Genomic DNA, 26,235 nt, shown 5'->3' with positions numbered 1-26,235 from the left:
AATCTTAATGATGGAGAAATACATTTGACAAGAAATTGTATCTGTAAATAGTACTGCATAGTGCATACATGTACAAATTTAATAGAGTACTATATTGTTAACAATTCGTATCAAGTTTCAAAAAATCGAACCGATCATCGAAGTAATTTAGTTACTAATGTATTGATTTATTAGTTTAATTAGTTTAATTATGGTTTAATAAAAAATTATTTAATAATAAAATAACAAATAAAATATAAATAAATACAATGAAGCATAACCATGGTCTAATATAAACTTTAAAATATTATCCAAATTAAAAATATAGGAGCCACTCAGATAAACATGTCAAAAACGTTCTTTTTTAAAGATATTTTTTTAGTCATTAAAGTTTAACACATAACCGATTAAACTGTGTTATTTTTATTAAAATTAGACCGGACAAATCAGTTTAGTCGAAAAACCAATAAATTAAATTTTAAATCGGTCAAAATTAATATTTTTTTATAAAAATAACTACAATATCTCTATTATAGAAAAACACAATTTAATCGATTATATATATTAAATTTTAATTATTAAAAAACATCTTTAAAAAAAGACGTTTTAGACGTGTTTATGTGAGTGGCTCCCTAAAAATAATACACAACCACAATGCTATAATTGTAAACCCCGCTAAAATCGGTAAATTATTAGCTAATAAATTGAATTTTTATTAGGAAAGCTAAAATACAAAACTAATATCAAAATAGGATAGAGCTCGTCGAAACGAGAATTTTGATACCAATTTCGAAAATTTGGCCCAGAATCGGACCGGAAGGGTCGAACCGGTTGAACCGGAACCCAAACCGAGCCCGTTGGTCCAACCGGACCCATAACATAAATGAAGCAGCAGCTTCATCTTCTCCATTTCACAAAAGCAACGAAACACACAGCAAGAGGGGAGGAGAAGAAACCTAACCCTCACCTTTCCTTCTCACCATCATAACTCCTCCGTCCGGGCTCCAATCGCCGCACCGTTCGCGGCCACGCGCTTAGCGCGTCGAGCTCTACCTTTCTATCTGAACAATTTCACTGGAAAGCCTCCTATTAAGTTCAGAATTTCTATCCCTCTTTCTTGGGTAAACTTGAAAACATATGGTGAATCTTGTCCAATTTCTATGTTCTAGGTTCAAGTTAGCTTTCGGAACATGTGGGCTCAAGCTATTGAGCATATGGGTATGGTAAGAACACTGTAACCCTAGCTCAATCTTGTAATTGTGATAGAAAACTAATTTGGAACATATATATATGTACTAGGTGTAGGTTAAGTGGGTGTTTATGCATTGGAATTGATTTAGGATTACTTGGAGGTTTGTTGGTGACCAAGGCTTACTTTGGGGCTGTTTAATTGAGCTTGGAGGGGCTGTAATTTTGTGTTGAGAGGTTGCCTTGGGTGAATTAAGTGATCGGCCAAGGTATAGTTTAAGTTTCGCACGTTTAATATTTACGGTGTTGTGAAAACTTAGGTTAGAGGAACCATAGGATAAGTTGAATTGTTGGTTGTATTTAATGATTAGCCTTGTAATGTTGTTGGAATATATTTGTTGGTGGATATATATTAGAATTATGAGGTGTGGAAGTTATTAATGGTGTGCTCTTATATTTATTTATGATGGATTAGGATTGGTGTTTGTTAATAAGGATGTAGAGTTGTGTTATGGTGGTATTGCATATACTGTAACTAATTATGTAATGATCGGAATTGCATGAGACTAATTTTGGGCTAAACTCAGGAATATAAGGAACTAAACTGGAAAATTTGGGACCTTTTTGTTAAATATACAATTTATGGCAAATTTTTAAAGTTAGGTTGTTAAATCTGTCCTGCAGCAGAAAAGGTCAAACAGGGCAGCAACTTGTTTGTCTTGCTGCGACTTCTACGAGTTGATTTTTGGAGCGAAACTAATTTTTTTATAAAATTTGATTAACTTGATTTATTTCTCTAAAACTTCAGAATTTTAAGAGTTGAGGATTGGGAGTTGTGAATTTTTGAATATTGGTTATCAAAGCTGAAAAAAACAGATTTCAGCAAGCTATGCATCAACTTCCAATGCTTGTAACTCTTAGAATTGAATAGAAATTGGGTTGCAACTAAAACACACTTGTTTCTAGATGAGCTAGGAGTTTCCAAACCAAAATTTAGCTTAATTGGAGTTTTGTAATAAAAGTTATTCAAATTGAAAGGTACTAAACTTGTTGGTTTCTAAAATAGATTTTGACTCATTTTTACTTAACTTTTAGGTAATGTAACTTCTTCATTAAAAATGGTATTAACTCAGAACTAATTGAGAAAGAAACCTGGATGAGCAAAGTTTAACTACATTAATTTTTAAAGTCATTGGATTTAACTTGGATTTTATATTGAATTTTGAATATCACATGCTGTTGCTGTTTTTCTGGTTTTATGCACTGCAGAGTAGTCACGGTTTTTCCTTTATTCCTGATGCTAGAGAAATCAGAAAATTATGATCTTTGGTTTGTTAGAAATCTTATTTCAAGATGAACGCCTGGACATAAAGTTTGCACAATTTCTAGTTCATTTGTTATATTAAAAACAGAAAAGAAAATAGAGTGTCGAGGATGTCTTAGTGATAGTCATGAGTTCGAGAAGTTAAAGTTTAATCTTCGTGTGATGTGATTGATTTAATGTTAGAGTTGGGTTGATGTTAAGATTATTCGATATTAAAAAGGTTGAGAACAGTTTGATAAATGATTTGGTCGGGACCCGAAAAGGGTAAACGTGATGAATTATAAGAGAATGATGTGAAAGCTAAATGAACACATGTTGTTATAACTATAAAGAACGAATGTAAGGAAATGATGATGATAAATGATGAGATTTGGGAATGACTGTGTGTGGCCGAAATGGTCGATATGGCAAGTAGAGGACGAAAGTTCCCTCTCTTGTCGTGATGCAGATGTGGGGAAGGTGGAAAGGCACTCTCCTTCGTATTGTTTCCCCCACATTCTTCTCTGGTTGCAAGGTGGAAAGGCACACTCCTTCGATGTGGAAAGGCACTCTCCTTCGTTTATGATCCTTCTGGAGATGCGCAACCTAGAGACCAATGTCTGGGTTAGCTACCAGATGTGTTGGGTTCTGGCAAAATAACCGACACGTGAGCTCACGGCCAGTAGGATAGACATTCATCATATGTATATGTGTGCTTTGTTTGCTATGCCTTAATTGGGAATGCCTAATTGATATATATCACATGCTACTTGTATATTTGCTACTTGTATTATCTGTTCATTACTTGTACTTGAACTTGTTTGGTTGTTTGTTCCTGTTGCATTATGGATGATGGAGGGATGGAGGAAATGGAGAAATGGTTTGGTGATAGGTGTAGATTGAAATTGAGTAAGTTAGGTAGATTTAGAATACCTACCCCTGTTTATGGTTTTTGTTTAGTAATTAAGTTGGATAATTGTATAACGGAGTTCTAGGATTGCCTATGGCATTCTCAGGACCCTATTTATTATACGCGTGGCACTTTTACCATGCTGAGAACCTCCGGTTCTCATTCCATATTGTATTGTTGTTTTTCAAATGCAGGTCAAGAGGCTCCTCGTTAGGCGTCTGGATCCTGGAAAGCGAAGTAGTCCTTGGGTGTATTTTGGCTTATGGCTGTATATATGTATATATATGTTTAGCTTACTCTCCAAGTAACTTATGTATGCTGCTCCTCTTAGAGGTTGAGGGAGAGTTAGGAGTTTATTTTGGTATTTTGGGATATTTTGAGAACACTTATGTATGTTTATATGTATATATATACCCTCTGGCCATCCTAAGCTTCGCAGGATGAGTCAGGGGCTAGTTATGCTGCTTCCTTGGTTGTCCTTTATTCTTTTGCTTATCTTTATCTTGTTCCTATTAGGTTTCTTAGCACGCAAGTAATCCTTTCCTGAGCGTTGCGCTTTTTATTTTGCGATTTTGTTTTACCCATTTTTTTAAGGCTCCTAGTTAAATATCTTTTTCTTTATTATTTTTATTATTATTATTATTATTATTATTATTATTATTATTATTATTATTATTATATATATATATATATATATATATATATATATATTACTATTCTTAGAGGTCGTAATACCTTACTATCTCAGTCTTATGACTTAAGCATAAGATTAAGTATGGTAGGATGTTACAATAATCTCATCCAAATACAAACTCAAAAGTCAAATAACAAAAGAAATAACAAAAAATACGGGGGCAAAACAAGTGTTGGTAATGCGGCTTTCCATTCACTATTTATAAAGGAACATATCTCCAAGCTGGGTCTATTTTTTTGTGCATTAGAAGAAGTTTGTGATTAGTTATCATTGAAATTATGAGGATGAAGAGCTTCATTTGAACAAAGAGGATTAGAAGCTAAATTATTCTCAGCAGATGCATTATTATCCCTAGATGCTTCTTGATTAATGCTCTTATCCATACCTAAAAATTATTAGTAACCTAATAACAAATTAACAATATTACAACAACCAAATTAATGTAAATCAGTAAACAATAAAATTAAAGAATAAGTAAATTACTGGAACCTCAACATCATCAACATAATATCAAGTAAATCATAGAATATTAAAATCAAGATTCTAAGAACAATCCTAAATCAAATCACATAATGAGAATAAGTCAACAACTATTGAGGAAGAAAATGCAAAAAATCACATATTCACAATCCTAAAAAATAAAAAGAATACCTTCGCGGTAGAACTGGAAGCACAGAAGTAAGGGAGCATCGGAAGGCTGTACGCTGCAGGACTGGAAAAGAGGTGGCCCAGACTGCCGCAGAACTAGAGCAGGAGGAGGGTGGAGCGTGGCGGAACTGGAGCAGAGAAGGGTGGCACGTCGCGGAACTATAGCAGAGGAGGGTAGAGCATCACAGAACTGGAGCAGAGAAGGGCTAAAGCTCAATGGAATAGAACCGGTGCGGAGGAACGACTGACGATGGTGGAACAAAGAAGCGGCTACACGATGGAGGAACGATCAACGATGCGAGACGATTTGGAAAGGCTTCGAGTAGTGGCAGAGATGACCGTAGCAGGGAAGGAGGCTTTGAGCAGTTGCGACGGTGGCGGTGACTAGACGGGAAAAGTGTGGGAGTGAGGGAGGAGTTTGAAAGGTTTTGGGAGTTTGACCGACCAATTCCCAGCCAATTTGGTGGTTTAATAACGGTTTTTAAATATGGCAGTTATAACTTCTAACCGAATTGCAAATCTTGTCAGTTTACAGTTCGACCAGCCGATTTGAACCGATTTTCAGAACCTTGGTTTGTATACGTAAGGCAAATAATACTATTATACATGTACAATGAATAGAATTATATGGAAATTATTGCAAAATTAGTAACTTGTACCAATATTTAAGGTGAAAAATTTTAAAATTGGACAAAAAATACAATGAATATATTTATATGGAAATCTTTGTTCCTCTTCTTCAAGTTGGCAACCTCGGTGCGAGCTACCTCTGCCAACTTCATAGCCTCTATCAACATCTTCTTTAAGTGCTTCAGCTAACTTTCTTCTCAACATCGAGTCTCTCTTCCTCAGCTGCCTCTTTCTAGTGCTTCAACAAAGACATGTCAGCATGTGCTTGTCTGAGCTTACTATTCAAAGTGTGGCATTGAGCCAAGACCAACTCTATCCTCCTAGCTATGGCAGTTGAATGTAGAAGGCTTTGATAGGCCCACTTGGCCTGGGCAAGCAAGGCCACAGTCTGTGATAAAATCTCTAGTTCTTGACAACTTGTGGGTATCGATGAAAGTGGTAACATCAAAGTGATTCTCCATGATAGAGAGGGCTTTCTCCCTTCCCGTTTCCTCTTTTTCCGGTCAGGAATCTCCTGCAGCCCATTATCACCCTTAGGACCTCCCGAGGTCTGGCCCTCAAAGTTTTCCAAAGTGATAGTGTAATCTTCATCAGTCTAAAATCCTTTTGCAGAGTGACCATTCACGTGAGGAATTTTGACATGAAAGGCCATCTCGACCTCTAGTGTAGCCTCTTCCTATTCCTCAGCAAGTTTCTCATCAAGCGAGAAAGGGTTATGTGTTCGCCGGCCATCCCAACTAAAAAAGGAGAGGAATTATTGTTAACATAGGGAAAAAAGGTATTGATGAAGGTAGTAATAAAGCATCGACTTGTCAACGTGTGTGCAACCTACTTCTCAGTTACCCATAACCAAATAGGGATTCAAAGGGTTAGAACAAAAAATCACCGATAACACATTGGCAATGTTTCGATTCTGTTGTCCTACCTAAACCTTCGTAGGTAACTTTGATCAAATAATTATCCCCAAAACCAAAGGTCCAATACGTTGGGAATCGATGTTTTCCTTCAAGGGTCAACAAAAAAAGATGACGACCTCAAGCCAGCCTCACCTTAAAATACTCTTCTTTTGAAACCATGAAAATTACCCTTAAAGATTCCAAGGATTTTCCGGTTCTATACTACTCAGATGGAAAGTTACCATTTCCTATGTTTGCTTTCCCGGGTTTGGTTTGTAAGAAAAAAGTATAAAAACACTTCAACTCTGGCAGGGATCTCTAGGTTGCCACAAACCTGCTCGAAGTGTAAAACCCGGTCAAACCATAATTAAGTAAATAATAAATTAAATATGAGCGAATATGATTAGAAAATTTATCAATCAGAATTTGATAATTTAAATATGATATTTGGAATTAGTGGATTTTTCTGAGTTGGAAAATATAGTTTTCTACGTAAAAATGCACACTGAAATTTGACCAGCAGTAACAGCTGAGATCTGTCCGGTACTACAGCTGAATAAATTAATTATAAGTGAATAAGGTTAAAAAATTAGAAATTATAATTTGGGAAGCTAGAAATATTTAAAATACGATTTAAAACTCTAATCTTAAAGGTTTTGGCCCAAAATTGGGCCAACGGGCTAAACCAAGAGAGGGCCCAAGACCCAACATATATATGGCCTTATTAAGGCATTCAGCAGCCACAACTCCCCCATTTTGTGTGTTTCACGTTGAAGAGAAGAGACGGAAGAAGAGAGAAAAGCCTAACCTTCCTTGAAACTTCGAACCACCATAACTTGAGCTACGGAGCTCCAATCGACGAGCCGTTTACGGACATGTGTCGTGCTTCTCCTCCTCTTCAATTCTATCTAGGTATTATGGTGAGCATTTCGTTCTTCTCTGCCCAGTTTTGATTTTTCCCTCTGAAAATGTGATTGGTTATGGGTGTTGAGGGATTTTATGATTTTGGTTGTTTAGGAGTGCTCTAGTATGAGCCATGGATGATATTCATCAACCAATTTTGTGAGTTAAGGTAAGGAACCCTCTAACCCTTGTGATTTATCAATTTCATGAATCCTAGGTTGATTATAAGTGTGAAAATTGATTATGTTAGAGTATTGAGTGATTTTGGTGCACAATTGGAAGATTGATATTGCTTGTGGGGATTTGGTGAGGCTTGGAGTTAAGGGTTGGTGGAGACTTTCAAGAAGAAGCTCAATTATTTTGGGTACAAGAGATACGGTTTAAGTTTCATTTTAAGTACTGTGTGGTGTGATGAGAATTCCTAGGCTAGATGCCCCTAGGATTAGGTTTGGATTATGTAAATGGTTGGTATTAATATGCATAGTTGATGTGTTATGTAAATTAATGATTGATTTGAGAATTGTGTGAACTTACGTGTTTGGTATGTTGAGAAATTTGATAAAATTGGATAATGATTGATGGTTTGTGGAATAAGTATTGAATTGTGAATTTGGGCCGGAGGCCGTAGATTTTGGGCCGGAGGCCGGAAAAGGTAAGGACGGTAGGTATATGGTTGGTGATTGGTGACTGAATGAATGATAGTGATATATAAGTGTTTGAGTATGAAGTTTTGTTGATTATTGAACCTGAAAGCTTGGATGTTGCTTGAATTGAATTATTGAGCTAAGATTAATGAAAATAGAGAATTGATGTGTGATAGATTGAATAAGGAATTTGGAATGTGGTTCTGGTTGAATTGGTAAAGTTTTGGTTGGATTAGAAGAGGTTTGAAAAGAATATTTTTGAAAATTGAGGTTTGTCAAAGTTTTGGTAAAAATGAGTTTTAGGCCAATTTTGACGGATCATAAATTAAGCGTCAAAAACTTAAAAATTGAATGAAACTATTTTTAAATTAAATATGGCTTTGAGGGCTTTAAAATGAGATAAAGTTTGTAGAAAATGGATTTTTGTAGAGGAAGTTATGACCGTTTAAAGTTTGGTGTCAAAATCTGAATTCTGTGATGTTGCAGAATTTTTTTATTTCTGGTTTGTGTGCGCATGCACAGGCCTGTGCGCACGTACACACGGGGATATGGCTGTTGTTGGAAGCGCTAGCACACCCTGTGCGCACACACAACCAACGATGTTTTGCAAGCTGTGCGCATGCACAGACCTGTGCGCCCGCACACGCTGGGAAGTGCATTCTGTTAGGGGCGTTCGCATGTTCTGTGCGTACACTCAACAATGAAATTTTACTTTTTGTTCATACGCACAGCCTTGTGCACACGCACACTTTCTGAAAATTCTTCTGGGCGTGCGTACGCACAACCCTGTTTTTCAAAGAAAACTTTATTTTTAACTATTTTACCTTTCCAACAAGCTTGCAACCTTTCGTAACACTTACTTAAGACCTTTTTACCAGTTTTAGGGTATTGAATCAAGGGTGAGAATAGTAAAAGAATAAAAGGGGTAATTGTGGTTATGAGTTTAGAGGACGGTGACTTAAGCTTGGTAAGTTTCGTGGATGAAATAAGAAGAGAATTAATGATGAATCATGAAAATGATGATGATTATGAGATTGTTAGCGAGAGTGATGATTATGATGAGATTGTTAATGAGAATGATGATGATTATGAGACTGATAAAGAGAATGATGATGATTATGAGATTGTTGATGAAAATGATAATGATTAAGAGATTGATATTGATATTGAATATGAACCTAATTGTGATACACCTGCCTGGGTAGATGTAGTGGCATTGATCCACTTGCTCCGGGGCGTGCTGAGATATACCTGCCTGGGTAGATGCAGTGGAGTGATTCCGCTTGCTCTGAGTTTGGTGTGAAATTCTTGGGGTAGATGTAGTGGTTAGCCCCCACTTGCTCCCAATCGAGTTTGAATTGAGATTTGTGAAATTATCTGAGTTTCAGATTTCCTTGGGTAGATGCAATGGGTCGGCTCCACTTGCTCCAGGTTGAGATCCGAGATTCTGTTGACTCTGCGTCGTAAGATGTAGCCGGACACTTATACCTTTCCGGATGAGCTCTTCACCATGGATATTTTATTTTGATTTTTGATCTGGGGGATGCACGCTCGCAGGAATTGTCCAATGGTTAACTACCAGGATATGTCGGGTTGGCTTTGTAATCGAGATAATATCATCGGCCATAGGGTAGGCATTCATCATTTTGCATATGTTTGATTTGTTTGGGTTCTCTTATTTGTATTGGTTTGCCTAATTGTATATGCCATACTATGTGATTATGTGCTATTTTCCTTACTTGAATCTACTTGTGTATTACTTGTCTGCATTGCTTGTGTTTGTACAACTGAGAGGTCCCTCATACTGGTATCGGTTGACGCTGAGGGCATTCTTGCTGAAATGGAATAATGATATGATTAATTTAAAATGATGATTATTGAATGAGGTAATTTGAGCTCTTTGGGTAGACGCAGTGAAGTGATTTCACTTGCTCCAGGTGAGGATATGAGGTATTGATATAGGATCGCTGAGACAGAATAGCTGGTGATAGTTTTGTTTATGATTTTGATTCTGATTTGTTGGAGAGTTAGAAAGTTGGGAAGCACGAGGAAGATGAATTAGATTTAGCATTCCCTTATGACATTTGCCTATTTTTGGATTAGCGAGAACATAGGATGAATATTTGGTGAAAGGAAGTTTAGGATGCTTAGTGAGTTTTTCTTACAATGCATTGTATTTATTTGGCACTTTTACTGTACTGGGAATCCATGGGTTGGGGGTTCTCATTCCGTATATATCTCTTGTTTTTCAGATGCAGGTCTAGGTGCTCAGTAGTGAGCTGTGGTTTCTCTGAAAGACGGCGGATACCTCTAAGATCTCTTATTTACTTTTGCTTAGATTCTATCCGCCTTCGTTTTTAAAGAATTCATGCTATGTATTTAATCCTTTTGAAAACTTTCCTATAGAGGCCCTTGTGTATCATTTGGGAGAGATTAGGAGATATAGTTGTCAAACTGCTTTTATACTGTACCCTAGCCGGCCTAAACTTCACGGGTCGCGACTAGTGGCTAATTATTTCTGTTATATATCTATATTTTGTTTTATCTTATTCTTCTTGAGGAAATAATCTTTATATCGTCTCAATTCTCGCTTTACCTTCTTTTTGTCGATATGTGAGCACTATGACTTCGCGATTTTATTTTACTCCTTTTCAGGATTCTCGATTAATACTCCTATCAATTATACTTATAACTATGTATTAAAAATCCACCTTGAGAGTCGTACCACCTTATTATCATTGACTTATGACTCGAGCATAAGGATTTGAATATTATGGTGTTACATTTATGGTATCAGATCTGTTCGTCCTCGTGAGCCTGAGAGATGGACTGCTTATGCTTCGATGCATACTCTGAGTTTATGCCTATGCTAGTTACGGTATCTAACCGATACATCTAGCATGAAGTTCATGAGTGTACCTTTGGTAATTTGAAGCACTTAACTTAAGATATTGAGTCTAATCACCTCGATATTGCTTGTCTGGTATGCACAAGACCCGAATAGTATCTCATGGACATGAGCGAGGTACTCGGGGAGGAATTTCCTAGGATGAACCGATGAGGGAACGCGAGATAGGAATCTTGGCAGTGGTGTATATGAGATTAGTGCGTTGGTTTTGGATTCTTGAGTGAGATACTTGGAGGCGGATAGTTGATTGGATGATTTGTTTAATTAGGCTTGAATTGATTGTGACTTGATGATTTAGAGTAGATGGGGCTTGTAATTGACATTGGTATAGTGGAATTTGAATTGGGATGAAATTTTGTAAAAATCGAGCACTTGTGTAGAATTTGGAGGATGACAAATTGTTAGGCAGTTGATATTATAGGTTTTGAACAATTAGGTAATGTGAGTATAGAGATAAGGGATTTTTGAGAGGTTGTTATTGAGTCTCACGATGAGCGTAAGCATTATTTCTATCAGGTTGAGAAAGCTTAAAAGTGGGCCTAGGTTTTGTGATTCGATAAGGGAATATGACATGAATTCATGATTAGATTTTTAGTGGTTAATAATCAGAGTGACGCAGCGGAAGCAGTAACACAGGATAGTTATGTATAGGAGGTGTAAAGTCGACTAAGATGTCTTAAGCTTGAAATACTCGAAGGGTTTCGAGGGTTAATGCAAGTAATGATTATCAGATAATTGAAGTTAATTGTGTTTTGACTAATTTCGGAGTGGATACGAAAATTATTATTGGTATGCAATTAGATTTAGGTGATAAGTACGTACCAATTGATGTTTTTGAGAGATAAGTATTACGATTTGATCATGATGACCTTAGATTTAGATTAAAATGTATAATGATTGGATTTAAAGACGAATTTAGTAAACATTAAATTGAAATGCTGATGGTGTACAGAGATTGATTTTAGGGAAACCGTGAAGGGCAGTAAACCCAAATTTATAGGGGAGGTTCTGATGGAATTCTGAAGGAACTTGAAGAGTTTAGAAATCTTAAGTTATGATATCAATCGGTAGTTTTAGCTTAGAAAGTTTTATGAAGGGTGAGATGAACATAACATTTGGTTAGTTATTGAGAGAAACATATAAGAAGCTAAGAGTATAACGGATAAATATAGCTTAAGCTGGAATCGGGAATAGGGTGTTAGAATTGATGTTAAATAATGGTAAAAGAATGGCAAGAGATCGGTTGAATATGAGAGAGCTTATATGAAGATTTGATAGCGAATTTTCGAGGATGAAAATTTCTGTTAGGTGGGTAGGATGTAAAACCTGGTCAAACCGTAATTAAGTAAATAATAAATTAAATATGAGAAAATATGATTAGAAAATTTATCAATCAGAATTTGATAATTTAAATATGATATTTGGACTCAGTGGATTTTTCTGAGTTGGAAAACATAGTTTTCTGCGTAAAAACGAACACTGGAATTTGACAAGCAGTAACGGCTAAGATCTGTCTAGTACAACAGCTGAATAAATTAATTATAAGTGAATAAGGTTAGGAAATTAGAAATTATAATTTGAGAAGCTAGAAATATTTAAAATGCGATTTAAAACTCTAATCTTAAAGATTTTGGCACAAAATTGGGCCAACGGGCTAAACCAAGTGAGGGCCCAAGACCCAACATATATATGGCCTTATTAAGGCCATTCAGTAGCCACAACTCCCCCATTTTGTGTGTTTCACATTGAAGAGAAGAGAGGGAAGAAGAGAGAAAAGCCTAACCCTCCTTGAAACTTCAAACCACCATAACTTGAGCTACGAAGCTTCAATTGACGAGCCATTTGCGGACACGCGTTGCGCTTCTCCTCCTCTTCAATTCTATCTAGGGATTATGGTGAGTATTTCGTTCTTCTCTGCCCAGTTTCGATTTTTCCCTCTAAAAATGTGATTGGTTATGGGTGTTGAGTGATTTTATGATTTTGGTTGTTTAGGAGTGCTCTAGTATGAGCCATGGGTGATATTCATCAACCAATTTCATAGGTTAAGGTAAGAAACCCTCTAACCCTTGTGATTTATCAATTTCATGAACCCTAGGTTGATTATAAGTGTGAAAATTGATTATTTTAGAGTATTGGGTGATTTTGGTGCACAATTGGAAGATTGATATCACTTGTGGGGCTTTGGTGAGGCATGGAGCTAAGAGTTGGTGGAGACTTCCAAGAAGAAGCTCAATTATTTTGGCTACAAGAGGTAAGATTTAAGTTTCATTTAAGTACCGTGTGATGTGATGAGAATTCCTAGGCTAGATGCTCTTAGGATTAGGTTTGGATTATGTAAATGGTTGGTATTAATATGCATAGTTAATGTGTTATGTAAATTAATGATTGAGTTGAGAATTGTGTGAACTTGCATGTTTGGTGAGTTGAGAAATTTGATAAAATTGGATAATGATTAATGGTTTGTGGAATATGTATTGAATTGTGAATTTGGGCCGGAGGCCGTGGATTTTGAGTCGGAGGCCAGAAAAGGTAAGGACGGTAGGTATATGGTTGGTGATTGGTGATTGAATGAATGATAGTGATATATAAGTGTTTGAGTATGAGGTTTTGTTGATTATTGAACTTGAAAGCTTGGATGTTGCTTGAATTGAATTATTGAGCTAAGATTGATGAAAATAGAGAATTGATGTGTGGTGGATTGAATAAAGAAGTTGGAATGTGGTTCAGGTTGAATTGGTAAACTTTTGGTTGGATTAGAAGAGGTTTGAAAAGAGTATGTTTTGAAAATTGAGGTTTGTCAAAGTTTTGGTAAAAATGAGTTTTAGGCCAACTTTGACGGATCATAACTTGAGCCTCAAAGCTTAAAATTGAATGAAACTTATTATAAATTAAAGATGGCTTTAAGGGCTTGAAATTGATATAAAGTTTGTAGAAAATGGATTTTGTAGAGGAAGTTATGACCGTATAAAGTTTGGTGTCAAAATCTGAATTCTGTGATGTTGCAGAATTTTATGATTTCTGGTTTGTGTGTGCACGCACACATGGAGATATGGTTGCTGTTGGGAGCGCTAGCATGCCCAGTGCGCACACACAACCAACGAATTTTGCAAGCTGTGCGCACGCACAGACCTGTGCGCCTGCTGTAAGAACCACAACTAATCAACCGGTTAACTAAGTGATTAATTACCCAAAATTAGATTCCGAAAAGTTAGAGAGAGAATTTGAGGATTTAAAGGTGATTTTCGAATTCAGTAGGTCTCTCTGAGTCAGAAAATGTGCTTTCTGTAAAAAACCATAAAAAACCGCATACCAGCAGTTGAACCGGTTAAACCGGTTCAAGTCTGCCCGGTACCGCATGAGGAAAAGTGAAAACCGGCGAAAACCTTAGAAAAATATTGGAAATGAAAATCGGGCGTTAATTTTAAAGGTTTGGCCCGAAGTTGGGCCAAACGGACTAAAAACGCTAACGGGTTGGACCGGGCCCAAGTTGGGCCCAAGCCCAACATATAAAAGGCTCATTAAATGAACCAAATCAGCCACAACACTAAACAAACACAACACTCATGCTGAAAAGAGAAAGGGGAGGAGAGGAAGAAGGAACACTATTCATCTCCTTCTTCTCTAGCTAATATCTTGAGCTACGGTGCTCCGATTTGCGTGCCGTCAGCGGCTACGCATTTCTTGCAAAGAGCTCTACAAATCCCATGTAAGAAACTGGTAAGGAAAGCACGAATCCCTCTCAGTTTCTCTCCTCAAAATTTCGGGTATATAGGGTTTTTGATTAAATGAGTTTTTGTGATTCTTGGTGTTTAGATTTGCTCTAATCCTTGCTTAGCCTTGGATTCTTGCTAGTAAATCTGTGGGAGAAGGTAAGAGCCACTAAATCCTTGTGAAATTATGTTTAATTGAAACCCTAGGTTGATTTGAGGTGATTTATATGTATATAGTTTGATTATTGTGGCTTTGGGAGCTCTTGGAACTTAATTGTGCTTATTGGAGTGGAAGTGAAAGCTTGGAAATTGGTTAAAAGCTATTTGGTGATCAATTTGAGTTTTGGTGCATAAAGGGAATCGGCCAAGGTATGGTTTCGGTTTCCTCTATGTAGTATATAATATTCATGGACACATAGGCTAGTGACCAATAAGATAGGTTGAACTAAAATGATGGTTGGTTTGTTAAATGTTGATAAAATTGATGAATGTTGGGTTGATTGTGATGAATTTTAATGATGTGATGATGTTGAATGATTGTATGGATTGGAAATTGATTCCTTATGATAATTGTAGTGTTATGATTTATGAAATGGTGGGTTTGATGGTGATTTTGATCATAAGTGTTATATAATTGATGTTGGAATTGGGAGAAATGAAATAAGAAGGAGAATGTGGTAAGGTTGGTGTATTATGGTATAACTAGTACATTTTGATGAAAAGTGGTGTTTTGAATGGCTTGAAGTGATTTGGTATGGGTATGGTAATAAATTTTGGAAATTGTGAAGTTTGGTAAAATTGGGTTTTTGATGAACTTTGTACGATCATAACTTCTGCCTCGGTTTTCGAAATTGAGTGAAATTCATTTAGAATGAAAGATCTTTGAAAACCCTTTAAATTGATATAAAGTTCGTAAAAATTAGAATTTTGTAGAGAGAGTTATAATCATTCAAAGTTGGTGTTAAAAATATGAAATTCTGCAAAGTTTCAAAATTTCATGATTTCTGATATATGCGGGCACACACACTCGTGCGGACGCACACGCTGCAAAAATTTTGACCTGTGTGGATGCACACATTCGTGCGCACACACAGGCAGGAAAGTGCGTTCTGGTCGCAGCGCTAGCACAGCTTGTGCGCGCACATATCCAAGGAAAAATTTCAACTTGTGCAGACGCACACGTTGGGGAGGCTAGTCTGTTGGGGGCGCTGTGCGAGCACGCAGATCCTTATAAAAATTGACACCTGTGCGTATGCACACTTCAGCACGTACGCACACATTTCAAAACTCTCAGGAGTGTGCGCATGCACACACCCCTATGCGGCTGCACACGTCCTATTTCTTAAAATTTTCTTGTTTTTCAACTATTCTACCTTCCCAACAAGGTTGTAAGCTTCTAAAACACCATTTTAAGAGTTTTGGGCTAAATTTTGAATATTAGAACATGGGATATAACTTAAGGGTTCTAGAACATGGTTTTTTGATAAATTAGAAAATGGAGGCCTAGGTTTCTGGCGTGCTGAGAATGATTTGACGTTGGGTGGAGGATAAGTGATATATGAGATAAGAAATGATGAACTTTGACATTAGGAACTGAGTTATGAATGGATAGTGGTTGAGATGAGTCGAGGACTCAGATTGAGACGATGGATCTCTGTATACTGAAAATATTTTCTGAAAACCACTGAAATATTGCTTTTACTAAGAATATGAGACGCTATGCGCCCGACAGGGATGGCGGTTGGATCCCGCCTGTCGAGGTAGCGACGGTGGCGTAAGGGCGGTGGTTCGTCCCGCTTGCATTGAGATGTGAGGTCTGTGGCAAGAGTATCCCGCTCGCATCCCTTCGGACCTATAGAGCGTGCAGGTGCCAGTACCTGGACAGTGATCCGGGCACTATATCTCGGGGGTTCCCATATGAGAAATCCGAAGGGCGATGTCTCCATGGAGATGTGTCGGATTGGTAGTTGAACCGACAATGTGATATCACAGCCAGTAGGGCAGGCATTCATCATATGCATTTTCTATCTGTTTGTATGATTTGTTTACTTGTAATGGCTTGCCTAATTGAATAACATGCTTACTTGCTATCTGAATTATTTGTCTCATATGCTTCTACTTGTGTTTTACTTCCATTGTTTATTACATGTGTTTTCTTCTGGGATTGAGGAGGTTTGGAAGGCGGTGGCAATGGGATCGCATGGAGGATAGGTTGGTGAAGGTTGTGGGACAGCGGTGTATGGTTAGAGTAAAAATCCTTAAGATAGATCACCCGGTTTATTTGTAATGAGGTTATTACTATGCTTAATTGTTTTTTAGAATGCTTTAAGCTTGAATCTTGTGATGGATATGGAGCTTAGGATTGCCTTTAGCGTCCCGGGGTCTTATATCTTACATCACTTGGCACTGTTACCATACTGAGAACCTCCGGTTCTCATACCATATCTTTGTTGTGTTTTTCAGATGCAGGTCGCAACCCACCTTGGTGAGTTGTTTTGGATGGTGACAGGAGCGGAGGATCTTGAATTTCGTTGGAATCTTTTTGGTTTATTTTGTTTTTATGTCTCTCACTTTTGTATTTTGTTTAGCCTAGAGGCTTGTATTTGAGAGAAAAACTTGTATAAGCTGTTTTTAAACTGTCAGGTTTCTATATGGTCTGTATATGGCTAGCCGGCTTAAAACTCCGTGAGTCGAGGCTAGTTTCTTATGATATTATACTATGATACTATTCCCTCGTTTATATCACCTCTGTTTCTTGTGTTTTAAAATAGTACGATTTGTGCTTTGAAATCCTGGTTTTGAGCTATATTTTTCATCGGGCTTCTAGATAATATTATTTCTTCTATATATTATACGTATGAGCTTTAGAACTATCGTAATCTCTGGTTAACCTTTGCTTTACAACGCGAGGTAAAGCTTAGACTAATTAGGGTGTTACACCTGCACACTCTGGGAAGTGCGTTCTGTTAGGGGCGTTCGCACGTTCTGTGCATACACTCAACAATGAAAATTTTACTTTCTGTGCATACGCATAGCCTTGTGCGCACGCACACTTTCTGAAAATTCTTCTGGACATGCGTACGTACAACCCTGTGCGCACTGATACTGGCGCACATGTACGCAAACCCCACACTATTCGTAAAGCAGCAGTACCAGCAAGTGCACTGGGTCGTCCAAGTAATACCTGAGCGAGTCAGGGTCGATCCCACGAGGATTGTGGCTTGAAGCAAACAATGGTTGTCTTGCAGGTCTTAGTCAGGCGAAATCAGATAGTTTATGTAAACCTTGAATGATTATATGTCCTAAATATTTTGATGTTAAGTTTAAATAAGGATAGGGATAGAGTTGAGAATCGGAGTTGCTTTGTCTTTCTGAATGAACTCTGGTATTACTGTCTTCCTTGCTTGTGAATGATCTTCTTCTATGGAAGGATGTAAGTGATCAAAGCCATTTCCTGTGGTCATTGATCTCCTCTGCTACAGGTCAAACGCCATTGCCCATGGTCATTCAATTTGACAGAGGGTGAAGCTCTAGCATGTCATTCTCTTGGCGATCCTACTCAAAATGCCAGAGACAAGGTCAAATCTTCCGGATCAGAGAACACTGCTTCTTTGGATTCTAGCCTATACTTCGGCTGAACTGGTGTCTCAAGAAGTCCCCAATGAAGTCGTGGATTAACCGTCTAAGAGATGTATAAACATAGCTATTGGCTCGTGCTTTCCTTCCAAGTATTAACACGAACCCAAGTAGACGTGGGTGTTTATCAGGCACGTTCATCTTAATGTGATGAACAGAGCTAATTTTTCAGATCATCCTATTCACAACAATGAAGATCGGATATACATCTTAGAGATAGATCAAACACGGATTGAAGAAGACATAGTAATACTTTTATTAATTCATAAGACTCAGCAGGGCTCCTCCCCTCAACCTAGGAGGTTTAGAAACTCATACTGAAGTAAAATACAAAGTAAAAACATGTATGATGCTGAATGGTAAAGAGAGTGTTCGAATTACATAAATAAAATCCCTTAAATACTAAACAAATTACTAGTAAGGGTAAAATAGTCTTTTTGGTGCTAAAATCCACTTCTGGGGCCCACTTGGTGAGTGTTTGGAGTGAGTTTTGATGAGATCCACGTGATATGAGGTCTCTTGGGCGTGGAATACCAGCTAGGGGGTCCTCTTTAGGCATTTGTACATTGGTCTCTGCTCTTTGGGCGCTGGATGCCTGGAAGGGGGCAGGTAGCTGGCGTTGGATGCCAGTTTTGGGCCTTCTAATCCGAAGCAAAGTATGGACTATTATATATTTCTGGAAAGAACTGAAAGTCAGCTTTTCATATCCGTTGAAAGCGCTCCATTTGGACTTCTATAGCTCCAGAAAAGCTCTTCCAAATGCAGGCAGGTCAGATTACACTGCCCTGTTTTTCAAAGAAAACTTTTTATTTAACTGTTTTACCTTCTTGACAAGCTTGCAACCTTCCGTAACACTTATTTAAGACCTTTTTTTTCAGTTTTAAGGTATTGAATCAAGGGTGAGAATAGTAAAAGAATAAAAGGGGTAATTGTGGTTATGAGTTTAGAGGACGGTGACTTAAGCTTGGTAAGTTCCGTGGATAAAATAAGAAGAGAATTAATGATGAATGTCATGAATCATGACAATGATGATGATTATGAGATTGTTAGCGAGAGTGATTATGATGATGAGATTGTTAATGAGAATGATGATGATTATGAGACTGATAAAGAGAATGATGATGATTATGAGAATGATAACGATTAAGAGATTGATATTGAATATGAACCTGATTGTGATACACCTGCCAGGGTAGATGCAGTGGCATTGATCCACTTGCTCCGGGACGTGGTGAGATATACTTGCCTGGGTAGATGCAGTGGAGTGATTCCGCTTGCTCCGGGTTTGGTTTGAAATTCCTGGGGTAGATGCAGTGGTTAGCCCCCACTTGCTCCCAGTCGAGTTTGAATTGAGATTTGTGAAATTATCTGAGTTTCGAATTTTCTTGGGTAGATGCAGTGGGTCGGCTCCACTTATTCCAGGTTGAGATCCGAGATTCTGTTGACCCTGCGTCGTAAGATGTGGCCGGACACTTATACCTTTCCGGATGAGCTCTCTCCCATGGGTATTTTATTTTTATTTTTGAGCTTTGGGATGCGCGCTCGCAGGGACTGTCCAATGGTTAGCTACCAGGGCATATCGGGTTAGCTTTGTAACCGACAGATGATATCATCGGCCATAGGACAGGCATTCATCATTTTGCATATGTTTAATTTATTTGGGTTTGCTTATTTGTATTGGTTTGCCTTATTGTATATGCCATACTATGTGATTATGTGCTATTTGCCTTACTTGAATCTACTTGTGTATTACTTGTCTGCATTGCTTGTGTTTGTACAACTGAGAGGTCCTTCATGCTGGTGTCGGCTGACGTTGAGGGCTGTTCTTGTTGAAATAGAATAATGATATGATTAATTTAAAATGATGATTATTGAATGAGGTAATTTGAGCTCCCTGGGTAGACGCAGTGAAGTGATTTCACTTGCTCCAGGTGAGGATATGAGGTATTGATATAGGATCGCTGAGACAGAATAGCTAGTGATGGTTTTGTTTATGATTTTGATTCAGATTTGTTAGAGAGTTAGAAAGTTGGGAAGCACGAGGAAGATGAATTAGATTTAGCATTCCTTTATGACAGTTGCCTATTTTTAGATTAGCGAGAACATAGGATGAATATTTGGTGAAAGGAAGTTTAGGATGCTTAGTGAGTTTTTATTACAATGCATTGTATTTATTTGGCACTTTTACCGTATTGGGAACCCATGGTGGGGGGTTCTCATTCTGTATATATCTGTTGTTTTTCAGATGTAGGTCCAGGTGCTCAGCAGTGAGCTATGGTTTGTCTGAAAGACAGCGGAGACCTCTAAGAACTCTTATTTACTTTTGCTTAAATTCTTTCCGCCTTCATTTTTAAAGAACTCATGCTATATATTTAATCCTTTTGAAAACTTGCCTATAGAGGCCCTTGTGTATCATTTGGGAGAGATTAGGAGATATGGTTGTCAAACTGCGTTTATACTGTACCCTAGCTGGCCTAAACTTCGCGGGTCGCAACTAGTGGCTAATTATTTATGTTATATATCTATATTTTGTTTTATCTTATTCTTCTCGATGAAATTATCTTTATATCATCTCAGTTCACGCTTCACATTCTTTTGTCAATTCGTGAGCGCTACAACTTCGCGATTTTATTTTACTCCTTTTCAGACTTCTCGATTAATACTCCTTTCAATTACACTTATAACTATATATTAAAAATCAACTTTGAGAGTCATACCACTTTATTATCATTGACTTATGACTCGAGCATAAGGATTTGAATATTAGGGTGTTACACGAATAACCAAATAGCAGCCCAGCTATTCAGATGTAGTTGAGAAAGGAAAACTTTGCACCAATTTAAAAGGGACTGCACAAAACTAGAGAAGGGAAATCAAACCCCCAACACAAAAAACATGGGTTTGTAAACCCAGAGCCAATCACGGACTTGTGGTTCCTCCATGTTTAAGTAGCAAATTCACTCCTGACTATTGAGGAGGGAGAGCTTGTAATGTGCTTCCTCGGGGGCCAACCTCACAGAAAATCCGCTATCACAGAGCTGTTGGATTTCCTCTACAGTAAGTCGGGATGGTGTTCTCGTCACGTCAGATGTACACTAGTGGTACCAATTCGGGACGCCTAGAGTGGGAAACACCAGACCGCAGGCAAGGATGGGCTCAGGTCTTCGCCTCGCCATACCTACAATGGGGAACACCATTGTTAGCCTTGCTAGGACCTTAATCAATAGAGGTGTTCAAAATGGATCCAATCCAAACAAAAGCGATGAAGCAAACAAAAAAATTCTACAACCGAAATAACAAAAATCAAAAAATAAAAAAAGATGTTTTGCAGTTTTTTTTTTGTGGTTCTATTTAATTGTCGGTTCTAATAGGAAAAACCCTAACCAAACCAAACTAAACTGGTGTTTAGTAAAAACCCTAAATTAACAACCCCTCAGCGCCCAGCCCAAATAAAAACACCCCACTCCTAGTCTCCAATAGTGTGGAATCTCCTCTCCCTCTCTCAGCCTCCAAAGCAACGATACTCCTCCTTCTTCTCTGCTATTGACGCCACCAGACAGCACCAACCCTGACTTGCATCCAGCGGCGATGCGATCCTTTCCTCTTCCTCTCCCTTTCTCATGGCGCTTCTCTCTCCGTCCTCGTCCATGGCACCTTGCACCAATAGCCACCATCGTCTTCCACCCACAGTAGTAGCACGGACTAGACGCCATCGTCTTCCATGCATAACAAGATCTCCCTACAATCAGCCACTCTCTGTTTACATCATGAACTCCTTAAGAATAGATCCTCTGAGTTAGGTTGGTTCTATTTCTGGTTGTTGTTGTTGTTGTTGATTATTGATCTTCTATTTCTTCATTGATGGCTTCTGCTTTTATTTTTTGAAATTATTAGTGAAGATTTATTTAGGGTTTTTAAAAGTCTATTTTAATGATTCTGTGTTTCAAATTATGTTTTGATTGTTTAGGATTTTTTTGCTGGTGCTATGTTGTTGTATATTTCCCTTTTGATTTCAATTTTTTTGCTTAAAGTTGTTTTGCTAGAGAAAACATCAAAATGTGACTGTTTTTTGCTAGAAAAATAAAGGAATTTAGTTTTTTACTTTTCCTGTGTTGTTATTGAACCTTTCATCACTTTAATTGTTCTTATTAGGACATCGGATATAAGTAGGACAATTTTTTTTTAAAATTAATTGAACCAAACCAAACTGAAATATTAATATAAAATTAGATCGGATAACTTTTTTTTAAATAACTAAACCAAATTGCACCGCAAACACCTCTACTAATCAACATAAAATAAGAAAAATCCTACTTCAACCCCTATGCTAAATCACCTATCTAATGCAATGAAGTAGCAATGACAACCTTCTAATCCTAAAAAGGTTCACCTAAAAGACAGTGCTCCTCCCTAATGAACTAGAAAGCAGGAAAGATAATGCAATAAATCCATAAAGAAAGAAAAAGAATGCTTACTTGAAATCACAGAGGTGAAGAAGGAAATAGATCAATGAAGGGTGCTACGTCATGCACGAAAGCAATTATGGAAACAGAATTGCAGGAAGATTGGAAAAGAGAAAATCCAAAAGAAGTGAGAATGCGATCTTGTGTTTTCTATAAATACTGGTAAGAAGAAAGAGCAGGAACAAGGACAGAATCGACTTTCCAACATACATTTAAAACCCACTACTAATGTGCACGTAAATCGAGACGATGTTCTTGAGAATCGTGAGGGACAATAACATCCCATTGAAAGTGCGAGACCAATGGAACTCCTGTGAGAAAATCCAACCTACGGGAACATTAGGAGAGAGGACTCACTTATATAACCCAATGGGCCGGCATGATCTACGAGTGCGACAACCACGATCCTTGTAGCTTCTCGCATTAGGGGCATTGTTTGAAACTGCCCCATTATATAAGATCAGACCCTATATTCACCATCCGGCTAGTCTCTTAGCCACTTGGCAAAACTATCGACCTCTGTACCAAATGCTTTTAGAGTATGATGAATACAGGAGATGCGATAATCTAGGAATAGTGAGACGCTCACGATCCCTAGAAGGCCCACAATAGAACGCCAGAAATATGGGGGAGGGGTCGACCTCCCTATAAGTAACCAACCTTACCCTAACATTTTCTACCTCGTTATCAAATACTAACTTGGGAGTCAAAGGAGTTTTGTAGATACCACCTCTGCTGCCGCTCTACTAACAACATTCTCATTTCTCGGACTACAGCTAAAGTCTTCTTTTTATCTCCAACGACCTCAAGTAACGACTTAACAATGTGTATACGTACGATGAATAGTTACACAAGAACTATTAAAAGAATAGTATCTTATTCTAATATTTAACTTAGAAAATCTTAAAGCTGGAAAAAAATCACATGCCAATACTTTGAAAAAAAATTCTATATTCAAAATAACTACGTAGTATCACTACAATAGAAGCGGATGATAGCGGCCGAAAATTTTTGGCGATTTGAAAAAGTGCTGCTATCTAGCAATTTTGTGGTGGCTGCTGTAGTGGTTTAGTTTCCCAGCTAGTATATTATGCGATTTATGGCAGATTTGGAATAAACTGCCGATTTATCATCTATTATGTTAGATAAAAGACAAAAAAAATCCCTAATTTCCATTTTTTCTTTTTACATCCAGCGTGAATCCCTATTCTTCTTCTTTTCCATATCAAATGAGAGCTACCTGATACCTACCCATCTTTGTGAGAGCCACCTGCTCCATCTAGCGAGTGGCGATTGTTTGTCCCTATCTTTGTTGTAGTCAGAGATTAAAATGAAGCTTCGTGTTGCAGATGCGGCAGTGATCTCCACTCGATTTGTGTTCTCTCCTTATTCGACATCTGTTCTCAGCTACTCCGCCTACTCGTTGAGATCCACCATCAATTCCCCTCCAACAGCGGACTTCAAATCTAGGGCTTGCTCCTATTTGACATCCACCGCTTGCGCTTCAAACCAGGCGAACCTCTTCATCCTATTGGAGCGTTGCAGATACGATCCATGGATTTACTGATGAAGAGGTGAGATTGCATTTAGATTTATTCTCCATATGTATTCTTTTTATTCTCACTATTAAATTTAATTTTCTTACAATAAAGGTCTTCTGTGTGTATCACTTATATTTTATTTTTCATGATTTTAGAACTGAAAATAAATTACTTACGTGTACCTTTAATTCTTGTGCTGAAAGTTTTATTTCTTCCATTTCTGAATCGAATGTATTTTTGTGGCTGTGATCTACGAATATAATTTAGTAATTTTAAACTTAACTTCCTTTATTAACATATCTGGCCTTCTTTATTTATATCTGTGATGCTTTGTTATCTCGACCAATGTGATCCATATGATTTTGCCTTTAATTTATTATTATCATCCTTGATCAAATGTGCATGTATTATATTGTATGCAATCAATGGAATCCTTTGGATTCATCATCAGTATGTCCTCCATGCCTCCCCATTTTTCACATCTTCTATTCCTGTGATTTATTAACATTCAGCTGTTAACTTCATAGCTTACAATATTCCTTCCTGATTTATTTGAAATATTGGCAAGATGATGGTGACTTCTTGCAAACAACAGAGGACAAGGTAATACAAAATTTGATGACACAAATATAATAACCATAAAGTATCATTTGCACTTATTTGTCTCTCTTTGTTTTGATCATCAATGAGGCAGGTAAAAATATCAACATATATTGATATCATTTTTCAAAACAATTTTATATGTTAATATATAATGAGCCAATTTCAAAAAAAAAATTTGAAGTTATGTCCTGTCTATGTTTGTGTATTGTTCTGTGTCAATATGTACTCCTTGTTTTGACCGTTTGAGGTCAACTATTTTGTTGGGTTTAGTGGTTTATAGTTTTAGGCACTGTTGAGTATTGTGTACTTGTATTTGCTCTTTTTCATTTCTTGGTTGGTTGATTCATAATTGGAAATTTGAGGCTTTGCTTGATTCAATGATCAAGATGATGAAACAACCTTATTCGAGGAGGTTGAGAATACTCTATCTGGTTTAAAGCATTTAAAGCATTTCTACCCATGCTAGGATTCCTTGAAAAATATATTTTATTAATATACTTTTTTAATTATTCAATTCATTACCTACTGTGATATGTGTCATTCACAAAAGGGCTTGACTATCTTAATTTCATTTTGACTTTATTAAGATAATCTGATAGGTAAAGCCAATAACTCTTTATAACTTGTTATATATTGAATTTCTTATTGTTGGAAGATATTCCACTTGGAACCAATAATCTAGAGCTACTTGAAGATCATCTTTGTGGGTAAAATAATTTTTTTTAGATCTTTGTTTTTTGTTTAAAGTTTTCATTTGTTGGTTAGTTTATCTTTTCTTAGTAGAAGCTGTTTGTCAGATCTTTGCTTTTAGTATCTATCAATTGTGGATAATTCATTTAAGATGTTCATGCTCTACTGTGACTGAGAGGGTTATGTTTTGTGACAATGGCAAGACACTACGTGACATCTTGGAGGCCCTTCCCCAAGAATGGATATCTGAAGATCTGATGGAGACACTCATGAATAGAGGAGTTCATCTTTCTCCTACAATGAGTATAAGACATCATTTTCAGCTAATTTTCTTTTTATTGGGTATTGGTATTTAACTATTTATTTTCTACCATGTGACTTCTATCCACTAAAATGTGTTTGTCATTGGCTGTATTTAGATTAGAAGTGAGAGACTGGGTAAAATTTATTGGAACTATCACAGCTCCTATCTATGAGTGGCAAGGTGCTAGACCAAAGAGTGTTGGATTTGTGCAAAGTATTCAAGATCGTGATAATTTTATCGTTTCATTTTGCTCTGGAGAAGTTTATGTTTTGGCAAATGAAGTTGTAAAACTCATTCCATTAGACTGAGGACAACATCTACAGTTGAAAAAAAGATGTGAATAAATAAAAAATATATATATTTATAGTATTAAAAAATCTAAAAAAGCCAAAAAAATTATCTTTAAAATTAAATAAAAAAATCAGCAAATTTTTAAAAGAAAAAAAATAATTTGCAGAAATATATCGCGGCGGTTTAAAACCGCCGCTAATCTAGTTGCCGCAAAACCTAATCCTGGCGCCCATAATCAGGGCGGTCAACTGAGCCGCGGCGTCTGATTTTGCAGCAATTTAAAACCGCCGCCAA

At 37.2% G+C, this 26,235-nt stretch overlaps 2 long non-coding RNA genes across 4 annotated transcripts; both read left to right on the top strand.

Annotated features, from left to right (window-relative positions):
• LOC110267546 lies at positions 794-1,687 on the top strand. The gene is made up of 2 exons (XR_002355298.1): positions 794-1,202; positions 1,279-1,687. It is a non-coding gene; the product is annotated as an uncharacterized LOC110267546 (long non-coding RNA).
• On the top strand, positions 22,850-25,910 carry LOC107622943. 3 transcript variants are annotated; one of them, XR_002355808.1, is made up of 3 exons: positions 22,850-23,321; positions 23,708-24,086; positions 25,550-25,910. It is a non-coding gene; the product is annotated as an uncharacterized LOC107622943 (long non-coding RNA). The 3 variants fall into 3 exon arrangements; XR_002355807.1 differs by having other exon boundaries at positions 22,850-23,345; XR_001616304.2 differs by lacking the exon at positions 22,850-23,321 and having other exon boundaries at positions 23,374-24,086.

The sequence above is a fragment of the Arachis ipaensis genome, chromosome B10, assembly GCF_000816755.2.
Source record: "Arachis ipaensis cultivar K30076 chromosome B10, Araip1.1, whole genome shotgun sequence".
In the NCBI taxonomy this organism is placed as follows: domain Eukaryota; kingdom Viridiplantae; phylum Streptophyta; class Magnoliopsida; order Fabales; family Fabaceae; genus Arachis; species Arachis ipaensis.
Note: the sequence above shows the minus strand (reverse complement) of the source record. Positions and strands in the feature narration are given on the sequence as shown.